The 16,403-nt window shown below is 48.6% G+C and overlaps 1 protein-coding gene across 1 annotated transcript in view; it reads right to left on the minus strand.

Annotated features, from left to right (window-relative positions):
* The window catches only part of Mgmt (O-6-methylguanine-DNA methyltransferase), a 239,772-nt gene extending 225,913 nt beyond the window's left edge, over positions 1-13,859 (minus strand). The window contains exon 1 of the mRNA XM_057778663.1: positions 13,755-13,859. The gene's annotated coding sequence lies outside the window, so the exon portion shown is untranslated. The remainder of the gene's footprint in view (positions 1-13,754) is intronic.
* Positions 13,860-16,403: the final 2,544 nt, after the last annotated feature.

The following is a 16,403-nucleotide window of genomic DNA, read 5'->3' on the forward strand; positions in this document are numbered from 1 at the left end:
CCCCGGACCTCTGGACATCCCTCCCTCTTTCTCTGAAGCTCTCCACTTACCTCATGTCTCTCCATAGCTGACATGCAGGCTTTTGGACCCTAACTCAAGCAGGCATGGCTTTCCATCTCCCTCTTCACCAGCTCCTACCTCACAACAGTGGCCAAGATTGGTCTGTCCTGTCGTTTTCTTTACATAATCTAATGGCCCTCGAACTTCCTTCTGAATGTGTTTATAAATTCATTTATTAATGAGACTGAAAACCCACAAGAAAGAACCCCAAATTTCCCGGTAACAACAGATCTATTGTCATTCCCAAACTTGAACTTCATGCACGAACACCATGTTTTGTCAGCTCTGGCTGACAGAACACAATGTCACAAAGGGTGGCTTAAATGACAGGCATCATTTATGTAACTTTGCACAGACCAGACAAAAGCTCAAAAGCTTGGTTACCTAGGCTCCCTCACAGGGCTCTTTCCTGGCAAAATGACAGAGCATCTACTGCCCACCTTACAGAGCATGGAGTCTGTGGGACTGGGATCCACCTCAGTCCTGTGACCTCACTTTACCTCAACAACCTTCTGAAGGCATCTTCTCAAACACAGCCTCATCACACACGACTGCAACAAACGACCCTGGGACACAGGGAAAAGCACAGAGCCTGTGCCCAGCAAAGCATAGCCTTTGGTCAAGTCAACCACAGCCCAGGTCTCAAAGGCTCCTGATCCAGCATTCCAACACCACAGGATGAATCCAGCACCAAGGTGAAAGAGATGAACAATGGAAGGCCAGGAAAGAACCCAGGGCTGAAGTGCCTTCTTGAACTTGAGATTGGGAAGGTCTGAGCGTGGGTCTAACAGCAGACTATGTCTGTGTGTGGGTCTTGGGACAAAGGGGGTCTTCAATGTACAGAAAGGAAGGTGACCCCCAGACCATCCCCACACACAACTCTGGGGCAAGGGTGGACAAGTAGAGTCTGGATAAAGTGCCTACTGGGTGGTCCAAATAAGCCAGGCACTGATGCCTTTTGCCTCGGATCTGAGCAGGAGGATTAGCTAGAGTCTGCCTGAAGCAACAGAGAAGAGCGATGGGAAGCAGAAAGAGGCCAGTGATCGTGTCTCTATGCCAGTGTCCTTACTAAGCAACACAGTGTACTGGGCAGCCACACTCCATGCCTGTGTTGCATTTGTGGAGTCTGGCATTTCCAGAGGCTTCTAGCTTCTAGATTGCAGGGACAGAAGATACTAGATGGGAATGAAAACGAGACAGTGAGGCTAGAGCACAAAACAGTGTTGTCATTTCACCCTCCATATTTCATCCCACACAGTGCCCAGGCCCAGTCAGCTCCAAACAATCCCCAGATTCACACAGTCCAACATCCACAGAACCCTGGAGTCACGGGACCCTAAAATGCACACAACCCCTAAGGCCCATTGTGCACCGGGTCTCACAGGACTCCAAGGCCCACAGCACAGTCTGCAGGGACCCACAGCTTACATACAGCCTAGCAACACTTAATGCCTCAGGCAGCCTCATTCTGAGCCAGTTAGAAGTGACCTGAAGGTGTTGACACTTATGGGTTCCCAGATACGACCCTTCCAAAGTCACGTTAGACAGCCCGAGACAAAGATAACAACTTCGGTTGAAAAGCACCGTGCTGGCTAATGCTATGCCAGCTTGACAGAATCTAGACTCACGTGGGTCCTCTACACCTTCAAATAGTTAAACAAACCAGCAAACAAATGAGTGACAGAGCTGGAGAGATGGTTCGGTTGGTAAAGTGCTTCCTCTGCAAACATGAGGACCAAGTTCGCCTCCCAGAACCCAAGTAAAAAGCCAGGCCTGGCATGTTATGTGTAATCCCAGCACTGGAGAGATGGGGATGCACAGATCCCTGGGGCTACTCGCTGGCCAGCCTAGCCTACCCAGTAAACTCTAGGCCAGACTCTCAAAAACACAAGGTGCATGATGCCTGAGGAACAATACATGTGACTGACCTCTGGCATCCACACAACTGCACATATACACGTGTACCACTGTAGGTGTATAATGCATGTACACACACGTGCACACGCACACACACACACTGATCAGCAGCATAGACTGGCCATACAGTTCCTGCTGGCAGCCTCATTCTGAGCCAGGTAGAGGTCCTTAAGCACTATGCTTTTAAAGACAGGAAAAAAAAAAACCCTACTGCTCGAGACTCAAGGCCAAGGGCATTCCAGCTAGTGGCCGAGTGACAGCAATCGTGTCCAGGGGAGCTGTGAAGTGACAGCCGCAGAATACGCAGCCACCCCCAGCATGCCTGGGATATAGCTTATATATCCCAGCTTATAGCCCCACTTATGCCTGGTCTCTTGAACTTTAAGATTCACCCACCTTTACACCTGCTCATCTTTCTAAGAAAACTTTCTGACTATCTGTCAGAAGTAGCATTCTGGAAGCGGTCTCCCCTAGTCTCCTGAGTCTGACCCAAGGGGACTCAGTTCCCACCAACAACCACCAGTCACTTCTCAGAGCCCTGCACAGCCCAGAGACGGATGGGCTGGAGGAGGGGAGGCGCGGGGGGCCTGTTAATCAGCAGACAGGCCACACGACGCCCTGCATCCATCTGACTCGACAGCTTAATCTGATGCTAACACAATGGTGACAGAAACAAATTTTTTTCTGCACAATAAAGAATAGTACACCTGGGTCTTCTTGGGATAGCTGGCTAAATTCAGTAACTTTTGGAAATATATCATTTCTTTTCTTTGCCTATTATTCTAGAAACTTTCCCTTGAGTGCTAAAAGCCTTACTAACAAGAACAGTGGCAAGCCCAGAACAGAGCATCTACTACCACTGTGCTAAGGACGTGACATGCTTGCTCATTTGATTTCCTGTCATCTGACGCAGGCATAGGAGCCATGGCTGGCATTATCTTAACTAGATGACAACTTAGGAACACTGAGACTCTCAATCTCTGTTCCTGAGACCTTCTGTGAGCTCTCCATCTACTACATAAAGGGGCCATGCCTCTAAACATGTCTGTTCCAACTCCTCCACACCACTCTGACCCTACCATGTGTCCATCTGACACACCTACCCTACCACCCAAGATGCCACCAGATGCAGTTTCTGTCTCCAGGGATCTCCCCCCATGTGGCTACCTACCTCTCATGACTAAATCTCTACTCAGAAGCCAATTGTTCAGAAGGGCTGCTTCGAACTGTGATGGTTTAGCTGTGATGTGTCCGCTAACACTCAAGTGTTGAAGGCCTGGTCCTCAGCTGGTGGCTCTAATCACTAGGACACAACTGGCTCCTAAGGGCACTGACCTGCTCGATGGATGCATCCACTGATGGATTTATACTATGACAGTACTAGAAGGAAGAGCCTCATTGGAAGTAGGTCGCTAGGGGCATATCTTGCAAACACACTGTGACCTTGACTCTCTTCCTGTCTCTCTTTATCTCCTTCCTTCACTCCTCTCTGTTTTTGCCTCCCGGCAGTCATGATTCTCTATGCTGTTAGGGGCCCAGAAACAATGGAGTCATACACCATGATTGGAGACCTCTGAAAACACGAGCCAAAGTGAACGATTTCCTGAAGTCGTTTTCTTGGGCGTTTGGCCACCGAAACAAAGATCTAACTTACACAAACACACTGTGATTCTCTTCTGTCCTCCAGACACCATCGCCAGCACACAGGATACAAATCCATCTCACCTACCCAGCTGCATGTACCCAGACCTTCAAGAGCACAGCCTTTGAAGACAAGGTTGGCATAAGTCTGCTAGGTCTTTTTCCAAAAAGTCATGGATTAGGACAATTCCACTGTGCAGTATGGGAGGGCAGAGCCTAGTGCCAAGGCTCTAGACTATGGGGGACAATGGAGCCAATAAGAGCCTTTCTCTCAGGAAGGGTTCAGTTATCACAGGACTCAGCCTCTTGCCTGCCCTCCTGCTCTTCAACATGATTTGAGGCAACACAAAGTGTAACTGAGGAGCTGGGCGGTTGTGGCGCACGCCTTTAATCCCAGCACTCGGGAGGCAGAGGCAGGCGGATCTCTGTGAGTTCGAGGCCAGCCTGGTCTACAAGAGCTAGTTCCAAGACAGGAACCAAAGGCTACGGAGAAACCCTGTCTCGAAAAATCCAAAAAAAAAAAAAAAAAAAAAAAAAGTGTAACTGAAGGTTTTTCTCCCACCCACCACTTCCTGAAGAAGCACTCAGAGACTTAATATTAATAACACACTGTTTTGCCTTAATAGGCTTATTAGCTATTAATATTAATAGACTTATTAGCTCAGGCTTATTATTAACTCACTCTTACAACTTAAATTAACCCATTTCTATTATTTTATATTTTACCATGTGACTCATGGCTTGTTACTTTACATCTTGCTTCCCTGGCAGCTGCTGGTGTTTCCCAGTCCCTGCCTTCTTTTTCCCTTTATCTCTGTTTGGATTTCCCGCCTGGCTCTATTCTGCCTGGCTACTGGCCTAATCAGCTTCTTCATTAACCAACAATAATGAAACATATTCATAGTATACAGAAGGGCATCCCACATCAACAAGTCCCTTACCAGATGCAACCCTAATCTCCAACATCCCACCTCCAACGCTGTGAGCCCAAAAGCTCTCTCCATACACATCATCCGGTCTTGGGTATTCTGTTACAGCACTGAGAAACAAGCCTCTGACCCCACCGGCCCTCGGGGACACCATCTTCCTACATGGGCAACCACCAGAAGAAGCCCCACAGGAACCTACCACCCGGTGAGAACTTCCCATGGTCTTTATGTAAGCAAACCAAGCACACGGACTCTTTAATTTGCATTCTGATGGGACTGTACACCTAAAATTTGACAGTGTGATTTTAAGGATGCCAGGGCTACCTACAGGAAGTACAGGTTGCCCCCCGCAGAGCTCAGGCTGGGGGTAGAGGTGCCTGTTAATGAGCCGCCTTCCTCCCCGCTGACATCTCTGCCTGAATGAGCAGTTAAAATAAGGTAATCTCCCCGCCTCAGAGCCCAAATGCCAGGCAAGGCAGACAGCATGATTCTTTAAAACCCACATTAAGTAAAAGCACACACGCCAAGCATTTCCTTCTTCCAGAATAAGAAGAATGACCCTGGCTAGAGTGTTCATGCCTGTACTCCCACCCCTTGGAAGGTGGAGGCAGGAGGATCAGGTGAGTGTGCCAAGTCAACCTGGGCTACGTGAGACTGTCTCAAAACACCAAAACAAAATAAAAGAACAAAAAGATGCAAAAAAAAACCGACCCTAATGACCCTACAGGTAGTTGTTTTTTCCAACTAGCCCCTCTTCTCACTCACAGGAGCCTCCCAGGCAGTGAACAAGGTTATTCCCATGACCTCCACAAGCACCAAACCTACTGGCCAGAACACAAATGACTGCCACAGGCATCACCTCCTCACTTCCAGGCCCCACATGATCTCCCTTAGGCACCACCTCCTCACTGCCAAACCCTAGTGCTGAACTTCTTTCCTTCCCTGCTTCTTGACAAACAGGCAAGTAATGACCTTCAATGTAGTAGGAGCTGTGGGCTGTGTTCCTGCCACCCAGCTCATGGCCGCCTGGCTAGCTTATGCCCCGGAATAACAACACACAAATTGTATTCTTTTAAACACTGCTTGGCCCATTATATCTAGGCTCTTCTTGGCTAATTCTCACATATTAATTTAGCCCATTTCTAATAATCTGTGTAGCACCCCAAGGTGCGCTTACCTGGAAGATTCTAGTCTACGTCCTTCCTGGGTCGGAGCTTCATCGTGTCTGCCCCAGAGAGCAGAGCTTAAGGCGTATGAGCTCACTTCCTCTTCCTCCCAGCATTCTGTTCTGTTTACTCCACCCACCTAAAGGCTGGCCAATCAAATGGGCCAAGGCAGTTTCTTTATTAGCCAATGACCTTCCTCCATCACTTCAAGGGATCAGCGTAATGATCTGTTATCACCATACCCTTCAGCATGGGACAGGCCTCTTGGAGTTGCACCACCTACTGTGCTAACCATCCTTGTTAGTTACCCCCATACTCTTCTCAAACTGAACTCCCTGCTGACAGGCTCCCCAAATGTACCCCAAAGTTCATATTCCAAGGCTCTACCTGGAATATCCAACCCTTGCCCCCCACATCCCACCCATAGGAAACCTCACAAGCTGCACCAGACACACTTTGAGGAGGACTGAGCAAGGGTCCCCGTCCAGCAGAGACGTGTTAAGGTGGGCAGACAGTCCCAGGACAGCACTTGGATGCTCCCTTCCCCCTACCGACCCAGTGCATTTGCTCTCAGCTCGCCAGGGGGTGTGGGGCAGAGAGGACAACAAAGAGCAAAGCGCTTAGCAGGGTCTTGTCATTGCATCCGCATCACACTCAACCCCAGATAAAGTTCTGCACATTCCTGGTGGCATCCTGAGAACCATCATGTAGGAACGGACCCAGATGTATGCTTTTCTTCAGGGCCAAGGATGATGCTTGAGGACACTGGCCAGAAAGGCTTCACTGAATATACAAGCCTGTGCTTGCAGGTGCCCTGTTCTGCCCCACAAAGGCCTTCCAGAGCCTTCTCAGTCTAACCACTGCAAAGAAAGCACGACACGATAGTGAGAAGCTTGCCTGTGGTCAGCAAATAGATCTGGTTTATACAACTCTACTATAGGCCCCATGTACCTCTGAAACCTTGTTTCCTCACTTGCAAAAAGAAAAAGAAAGAAGGAAGGAAGAAAGGAAGGAGGGAGGAAGGAAGGGAGGAAGGGAGAGAGAGAGAGAGAGAGAGAGAGAGAGACACTCCTAGCTTATCCCTCTTCAGCTAATCCCGAGGATTTGCTAGGATTTGCTAAGAAGATCTAGGAGAGAGCATGGCCAACCTTTAGCTGGAAAGCCATGCAATAGCTTTGAAGGCAGCTCAATACAACATCATGTCGCAATGTCAAAAGGTTGGGCACCCTAGCTAGGTAAAGCAACACAGACTGTATCCATGATGACACAGCCACACAGGTGAAGAACCCCTCAAATGAGACGCGTTCCTTCCCTCCCTAACGTGTCTGCCGAGCTGATATGCTTGGTATATTTACTTTTCTGTTATGACCAAATACCTGACAGGGTGCAAGTTAAAAGGGGCAGAGTTTATCCCACCCACAGTGCCAGGGGATACAGTGTTTGTGGTGGAGAAGGCAGAGTGGTAGGAACTGGAGGTGGCTGAATCCACACTGCAGCCACAATCACCAGACAGAGTAACAAAGGTAGTGCTCAACTGACTTTCTCCTTTTTACTCAGGAGTACAGACCATGGGATGATGTCACCCACATTTAAGGTAGGTCTTCCCATCACAACCCAATCTAAAAATTCCATGCCCACAGGGTTGCTTCCATAATGATTCTAAATCCCATGAAGTTGAAAATCAAGATTAAGTGTAACATACCAGGTGTGGTGGCGCACACCTTTAATACCAGTATTCAGGAGGCAGAGGCAGGAGGATCTCTGTGAGTTGAAAAACAGGTTGATCTATATACAGAATTCTAGGTCATTCAGCACTGACTTAAAATTTAACCATCACAAATGGGTTTTGAGACAAAGTTTCATGTAAACCAGGCTCCCCTTGAACTCACAATGTAGCCAAGGATGGACCTGAACTCCTGTTTCTTGCCCCCATTTATTGAGCACTGGGGTTTCAGGTCTGCATAACAAGCCCTGCTTCAGATCACTGATTTTTGACAAAATTTACCCAGCAGACCTGGGTTTCTATGGTATGAACAGTCAAAGGAGGGAAAAGGCTGGACAAGCTAGCATCACCTCTGGCTCCCAACCAGGGCCATCATGTGGGATCGTGTGTCTGGTTCTTTGAGATATCCTTCAACTTAACAGACTAGAGATGTCAAGCCTGGGGCGGGCTGGCACTGGCAGTATATTGGGAGCACATGGGAAACAAAGTTGCCTGCTCTTGGCACCAATAGTGAATATATATTCTCTCAGGGCACAGCTGACCCTGGCCTCCTGAGCAGATGGCCCATGGGGCCAAGTACTTTTGAGAACTCTCAAGCACAAAAATCGGAGCAGACAGCAGAGCAAGTCAACAACACAAATGAAACCTAAGAAATCTGGCACTTCAGCAAGGGGGAGTCACACCCAGCAGCCAGGCAAGATGGCCTCTCAGACACGGTAGAGAGGGGCTCCTGCAGCCTCGAGTCCTAGTCCACCAAGAACAGCTTTGTAACGGTCAACTGATGTCACCCCTGAACAACTGTGATCACTACTCGCGGCTTGCCAGGGCCCGACCTCCAGGATCCCTCAAGACGTCACCTTCCTCATATCCCACAGCTGCCATCAGACCAAGCCTTGGAAGGAGATGTCACCTTTCTCAAAGTCACGACAGTCATCTTGTCTCCAGGGATTTTTACAGGTGACCACTGTGCTACTAACCTAGATGGGACACTTGGGGGAGGTGGATCTGTGCTATGGGTTCTAGTTGGAGTCAAGGGAACAAAGATGCTCACTGGGCCGACTGGGTTGCAGGGGAATTAGGATGTGGACTGGACTGAAGGGTGATGTGCATGCTGGCTGACCTGGAAGGAAATAAGGCTGTCAACTAAGGCTGTGCTTTCAGGAAGAGCTTCTACCCACGCTGTGTTTTTTTATTTATAAAACAAACACTCATTTATTACTGCATGTGCTTCCTACCCAGGTAGACAAAGTCAGTCAATCACTCTCATCCAGCAGACAAGGAGGCACCTGAGGTGGGGTGCCTGTTAGTTGCTAACTTCACTCAGCTAGTATCCGACTCCGTCAACATCACATCATTGCTCGCTCCACACGCGGCTCTAGCACTTGCTATATAAAACCCCTTTCAGCACCACAGAAACACATTTGGGTTTGTAGTTGAAAGCTGGCCCTCACCTGAGAGAAAATGCTACCACTCAAGAGAAGAAAAGCAATACAACCTATTCAGAAGGGCACATGTGTGGAAGGAGGCCAGTCACGCCTGCCCATGCTTCACATTTGGACATAAAGCTAATGCCAGAGTTCTGGTAGCATCCACATCTGCTGTCAGAATCACAGAACGGAAAGTTAGAACGCAATGGTCACATGTTGGATTGGCAAGCTGAAGAGTCATGCGTCTCTAATGAGTTGAAAACATGCATAGATCCATGAGCCTGGGCAACTTATGCCAAGCAAAGATGGGTCCAGCTGGAAGAGGGCTTTGGAGCTGGTGGCAGCTGGAACATTCTCTTTCCTATCTTACCCTAAAGATGAACTCAAGGGCTTGAGTAATAGAGTAACCAGAGTCCTCTCAGAGCCCACAAAGCTGGAGCTCCGTAGGCTTCAATCCTGTATTGCTGACATAGGGCCCTATAGCCCACCTTGGGAACCTGAGTTATCAGAATTTCTGATACCAACAAAGTTCAGAACACTTTTGTGGCAACCCACGAGGACCTACTCATGGAGAGCAACAGGTTGCCATATCTGATCTTGTTGGAGCCCCTGTAGGGCAGACCTGACCAACCATACTAAGAGCAGACCACACTGAAGGTGACATTCCTGACTTCCCACTTTTGCCTGGGTTATAATTCAGCTAAGTTTATAAATGGAAATAACTGTCTGTTCTTTACGCCATGTCTACACTCCCAGCTCCTACTTTGTGCTGAGAGCCATTCTCTCTCCTCACCCACCAATGCGCTAAGATTCAGCGTTGGGCTCACCCAATCTGTCAATCGGCTAAGAGTGCTCTGAACTACTATCCATATGACTCAATTTGTCAGTAAAAACTGCCACCAGCGCTGTGCTTGCAGAAAAATGTCCATAAATGCATTATTGCAACTGGCAGATCGATGTCTATAATAAAAACAAATAGATTTAACAAGTGCCTACTTTTACGAGCCGTGCCATTGGTGGACTGGACGTTTGGTGTCACCCTCGGACTTCTGGGAATGGGCCCCAGAGCCGGGCTGGATACAGAGCTGACTTCACAAGTGTTATGGGTAGGAAATTATTCTAACAAGAAAATTTTAGTAGCAGAGTGGACACATTTATCGCTCTTTCACTGTTCCTTTTGTGGTTCTGCAGGACAGCGAATAAAAGCTTTAAGACGTTTCTGCAGAATGTCTGAACTGGTCTAACTTGTATGCTGCAGGTCAAAATGAGTTCTTGCCACCTGGAGTGCACAAAACAGGTTTTAACCATGACCAAGATTTTCACCACTGTGTTTCTGGTCTCTGGGGATGGCCTATCATTTGGCTACTTCACTGAGGCAGACTCTGGAGCAAGGTAGGAGGCTAGCGTAACCCAGGGATGCCTGACCTCTTGGGAGACCCAGCCTGTGACCCCTCCACATGGAAACCACACCTACCAGGGTACTGATTCCTTCAAGGTCACAGGAAGTCACCAAAGGAGTAGCCCCTTTCTTAAGGCCAATCATTTTAACAGCTACAGGACTGGGTAAGCCCCTCATTACACTACACATAATCATTGCGTGGCTTTCCCCAAACCACACAGCCCTCCACAGTGAGCCCTTTAATACTGCTAATTTTTAAGCCAAAAGGCTTGGCTACTGCCACAGGCCAACAGCTGAATAGCAAGGACACACACCACAACATACTCAGGCCCCAGTGCTGTGTCTCCAACTTTTATCTATCTATGCTTAGCACAGGCCTCCACAGCAAACAGAACAAGAAAATCCATCCTGTCAACCATGGCAGAGACAGCCTTCAGCAAAGACCTACTTACTCCCTTCTAGATAAACTCTGTGGCTTCCAGTTCAGATCCAGAACTAGTGTAAGCCAGTTTGTTTATCAGTATCTGTAGACAGGCTGACAGAGGGCACAGGTTGCCCAGTGAAGTTGGTCTATAGGTCTCTTATTTGAACCTTCAGGCTTTATTTAAGTAAGTCTGCAGTCAGACGCCAATGCCCTCAGTAAGAACTTGGGCAAAGCCATCCATCCACTCACCCAAACAGGGCCAGGCATAGCTGTGGCAGCAGCCAAGCCAGGGTCATCCAGAGTCTGAGATCCTCTCATATGATACAGACCCAACCAGAAGCCAAGACCTGAGGCAAAGTAGATCTATTGGCAAGGGTGGGACATGGGGGTAGCCCGGGATATGATGAACACTTTACACTGGGGTGGGGTATTGGCAAGGCCACCATGGACTGTCCCCAACTTTCACAGTGCACCCAACTTTTTGTACTTTTTCACAATTCAAAGCATTAAGGACTCAGCAGGTGTCTTGCATGTGTTGAATTTTGATCTTCTCCAGGGCTAACGGTCTGTGATCCTTCCAGACAAGAGAAGCCACAGACACAAGCAGGCCCACCCAACTTGTGCCCAGTGGGTCACACATGGCTGAGGACAGCTATGGATGTGGGCCAAGAAAAAAAAATTACAAGCTTACTAAAATATTAGGAGATTTTTGTGAATTTTTTTTTTTGTAATTCATTATTTTCAATTGTGAACGGTATAGACAACAATGTCACACATGTCAAAAGCTGGGGTGGCATGTGAGTCTGTGGTGTGGCGTGCTGTGCTGTTGGATGGGGCTATTCAGGGGGTCAGTTCGGTGATGTCCTTTTTTGATATATAGTATTTTTAGTTTACTCAGGGGAGAGAGTAGCCACATCCCAAGCAGAGGAGCGCGTGGCAAGTCCAGTGAGAAGGAGAAAAAGGAATTCAGACAACATTTACCCTTTTGCTGCTTCCTATCAAAGCCAGAATGAGCAGCTAAGAAAGACATTGACAAGGAGCTGGTCCTGATGGTCTGACCCCTGGATCCTAAATGTGCTCATCATAAATTCAGAACGATTATGACAACTTAATTGGGTTGTCCAGTTGCTTGGCTGATTGTGTTTTGGAGACAGACGTTCACCCTGGCTCAAAGTAGCCTGCAACAACTGTGTAGCAATCCCCCTGACTCGGCCTCGCAAGCACTGGGATCAGAAGCTTCTCAAGTACTAAGTTTAGCTTGACGCACCAAACTCAGCTTGCACCTATCAACAACTTAGGAGAAGGGTACAGTATTTCAATCTCCCGGGAGAGAAGAAAGAGGAGCAATTCTGGCGTGCCTCCTGCCTGTGACCCTGCATTAAGGAAAAGGGGCCTTGACTGTCTAGACTGGGCAGTATTTCTGTAAACGTGACACAAGCTTAAATCATCTAGGAAGCAGGAACTTCAACTGAGAAAATGCTTCAATCAGATGGGCCTGTGGGTATGTCTCTGCCAACTGATGAGGAAGAGCCCAGCCCACTAAGGGTGGCCTGGGCAGGTGGTTGTGGGCTGTATAAAAAAGCAGGCTGAGCAAATCATGAAAAGCAAGCAGATGAACAACATCCCTCTGTGGTCTTTGCTTCAGTTCCTACCTCCAGGTTCCTGCCCTTCTTGAGTTCCTGTCCTGCCTTCCCTTCATGGTGGACTGTCGTCAGGTAAGCCAAACAAACCCTTCTCCCACAAGCTGCTTTAGTCACTGTGTTTTAGCACAGCAATAAAAATCTAAGACAACTGCATGCTTGTGAAGGCAGGCCCAGTGAGGAGAGACAGGCCCAGATGAGACCTACTGACCTAGAACAGGACCCAGAGATTGGTGACTTTTGCTTTCCACAGAAAGTTTGCAGTCTAAGACACAGTTGTCTAAGCACTGTACTCGGGGCTCTGCCTCTTACACCTTCCATAAGAAGAGACCTCTTCAAAGCCATGCTTTGTGGATTTTTTTTCTTTTTCCTTTTTTTTTTCCCCCAGTGAAAAAGAATACTTCCACAGAAGAGTACCGTTAGCATAGCAGAGTTCTTGCAGCCTGGTTCCCACAAACCTCAGAAGGTGAGGCACAATTTCCCTGCCGAGCTCCAAGTCAAGACCTAGAGAGAGCCCAGGAAGGAAAGAAGCCTCAGGCGGGCCAGTAGTGCAGGACCATTCTGCCCAGCCACACTCTGGCAGATACTCAACAGGTCTAAGTTTACAGGACACTGACCACAAGCCAGGCTTCTTACACTCCCACATCTCCCCAAGTATTGCAGCCATCAAGAGACACAGGAAGTCAATAAAATCATCTGGGACTACCTGTCAGGGAAGAGAGAAACGAGCAGGCCTAACACAGATTTTGCAGGGACAGACACACAGACACACACTCAAACCTTGCTCCTCAGAACAAGACAATCAGTTTCTGAGTGAGGCACCTAGGAGTAAAACTGCTAAGACCTCAAAGAACAAAGACCTAGACCCACTGGTTGAGAAGTTCATAGCCTGGAGTCACTGTACTGTCCCCACTTGGAAAGTGCCTGGCTGTCTGACTCCTGTCCACTCCAAGTGTTTAAGCATGATCTTTTGACCAGATGGATGTGCCCAACACCAGCCATAATATTAGCTGCAGAATCCTGGGACTTGGGTATTTTCTCCTAGTCTCTAGAAGGAAGGAACTATGAGAAGCATGGGCCTGCAGCACTTCTTGAAGCTTCCCTACAGGGAGGTGAAGGGGTTCCTCAAGCTCTGGTCAGCAATGAAGGGAAAGAGGATGGTTAGGGAACCCACAGGGCCCGGTAGAAGCTTGAAAAGTGTTTGGCACTTGGAGGTATGGCAGGAGACAGACACAGTCACCAGGCAGACTGGCCCACTGTACCCCAGGCCCAGGAAATGTAGGGCCCACTCAGCGCAGCCTGTTCAGGAGGGGCAGAGGTCCTGGAGAAAGGAAAGAGCCCTTAGGATAACTCAGCAGCGGCTGTCTCCCTGGGCTGCGGACTTTCGCTTTCTCCAGGGAGGGCCCCACACTGTGCCCATAAACTCACCAGCTTGCAAACTATGCAGACACTCAGCAACTTGCAGTGGTGCAAAAGGGCCTGGATGCCAGAATGCAAGGCTCTAGCACGGGGAAACGTGGGTCTCGGGGCATTCACGAGCTGAGGGCGGGGGCTGGTACTTGGGGAGGAGCAAGGCCTGCGCGCGCGGGGAGGAGTCAAGTTACAGATGGCGCTGGGTTGGGGGGGGTGTACTAGGAAAGGGGGGGTAAGCCTCGCACGCGGGGGCGTGGCCGGGAGTTGCCGGAAGCGGGGAAAGGAGCCCAGGGCGGGCTGTCTGCAGCCAGAGCATGCCCAGTATGTGATGCTGGGCTGCAGTTCTGCGCAGCCTCTAGATATGGGCTCCCATGCCAGGCCTCCTACTTCAGACCTAAAACCGGTTCCTAGTCCACCCTAGAATTTGTGCTGCATTAGCCCTCCGGTTACCGGCGCTGGTCCTCAGCACGCCATGCTCCAGTTTAGCCACTGTGACACAGTCACGAGCTGTCTGCCAACAGTATGTACCGAGGGGGTAGTGGGAGCTCCAGGCCCACTAGGAATCCGGATCACTGCTGAACTGGGGCTGCACCTGCAAGTTGGGCCAGGGCTTTGTGGCACTTGCAGCCAAAATGGCTCAGTCGCTGTTCAGCTAATGCGGATATGCAGCTCTGGTGTGAGGTAACAGGAGTGAGTTTTGTCCACCAGGAAAGCCTTGCTGGAATTCTCCCTCTGTACTTCAGAATGTGGCCTTCTTTGGAAATACGCAGAGGTGACACATGATGAGGAAGTCACAAGTTAGGAGAACCCTAATCTGATAGAACTGCTGTTTTAAGAGTAGAAAGTGAACTGCCAGGTAAACCTGTGGCTACCAGATGCTGCAGGAGGCGAGACGAGGACTACCGGCCTCCTGTGCTGTAAACAACTTCCTATTAGTTCAAGCCACCCAATCTGTGGTACTTGATTGGAGCCCCAAGGTATCTGACTTGATGGACAACGTCCTTAAGGAATGACATCACCCTGAAGTTTCAGAGAGACAGACATATATGGTGGTAATTTCAGGGTCCCATCCCAGATGCACACGTATTAAGAACCACGCTGTGATTCTCCTGGGGTTTGTTTGTTGATACCTTCCCCTTCCTGGTGTGTAGCTCCCCTGCTTGGATTTGGCCCCAATACTAGTATCCTGGAGGAGCCAACATATTAACACCTTTAGGAAATGTTGCTCAGAGAAACTCGTCAATGTTTGTTGTATGGTGAGCCCCAGTGACTCACAGTGGCCATCATTAAACCCTTTGAAGCCATTCCTCCTCACCTCTAACGTCCCCTTCTCTGGACATGCTAAGAACAACTACTGATAGAGGCTGAACTAGGCTCCTGGGTGCATGGGATGATCAAATCAAGCCTTGGAGTCCTGTGATGGCTACTCTCATCAACTTGACTGGATTTGGAATTACCCAGGAGACCCCACTTCTGGGCCTGTCTGGGAGGGATTTCCAGAAGGTGAACCAAGGACCCTCCCTGAAGGTGGCTAGTGCTAGCTCTCTAAGAGCTGAGGTCCCAGGCTAGATGAAAAGGAAGCAGAGGGGAACACAAATGGAGCACCAGCATTCAACGCTGTCTTTGTCGTGATCAGCAGCTTCTGCTGCATTGCCGCGTGCCTTCCTCTCCAGGATGGACAGCATCTCTCAGCCCTTTCTGACTTGTACTCTTTCAGGTATTTGGTTATGATGGTGGGCAGTGGGCGTAGGAGCCAGCACACTTCCTCAGCACTGTGCTCAGACAGACACAAGTATTTATGCTCAGGGAACAGAGACATGAAACTGTTTATCCTGTGTCCTGCCCGTCCTTATTAGTTCCCTAAGACTCTTTAGGAAGACCTTGACTTCTTGGGTCCTTAAGTTCATCATCCATACAGTAATTTCGTAAGAATCTATGCTGTGCACATGTAAAGCATACTTGCATATTGCTCGTGGGATAACAACAGAATATTGAGTAAGGATGCTATTTACCAGATTCCATATAGCCTGACACAACTATGACCCAATTAGAACTGGTATCCTAATAGAACTGAAAATGAGAAACACCAAAATTAAATCAGAGTTCCTGTTGAGATCCCAACAAGTACACTCTGAAGCAGATACAATTAATGTATAATTATTAATAATAAGAATCTTGTCTGTCTGGGTTACAGAACTGGAGAGATGACTCAGAGGTTAAGAACACTGGCTACTCTTTCAGAGGACCTGGGTTCAATTCCCAGAACCCACATGACAGCTCACAGCTGTCTGTAACTCAAGTCCCAGGGAATCCTCTGCCTTCTTCTGGCTTCTGTGGGTACCAGGCACACATGGAGTACAGACCTATATGTGGAGAAAATACCTATATACACAAAATAGATTAGATAGATAGATAGATAGATAGATAGATAGATAGATAACATCTGGATTTTATTTTAATAGAAATTTCTGAGCATGGCCAGTCAGACTTTTCTTTGCTGTGACAAGTGCCTGAGAAAAACAAAGGGAGGAGCTACTGCTTCTGGATCACAGTTTCCATCCACTGTAGGCTGACCTTGATTCTAGGCTGTGATGAGGCAAGGGGATGTGGCAAGGTCAGAGCCAACAGCTCACTTCAGATTGGACAGGAAGAAAAAGAAAAGGG

This window comes from Chionomys nivalis, chromosome 8 (assembly GCF_950005125.1).
Source record: "Chionomys nivalis chromosome 8, mChiNiv1.1, whole genome shotgun sequence".
NCBI classification, from domain to species: Eukaryota; Metazoa; Chordata; class Mammalia; order Rodentia; family Cricetidae; genus Chionomys; species Chionomys nivalis.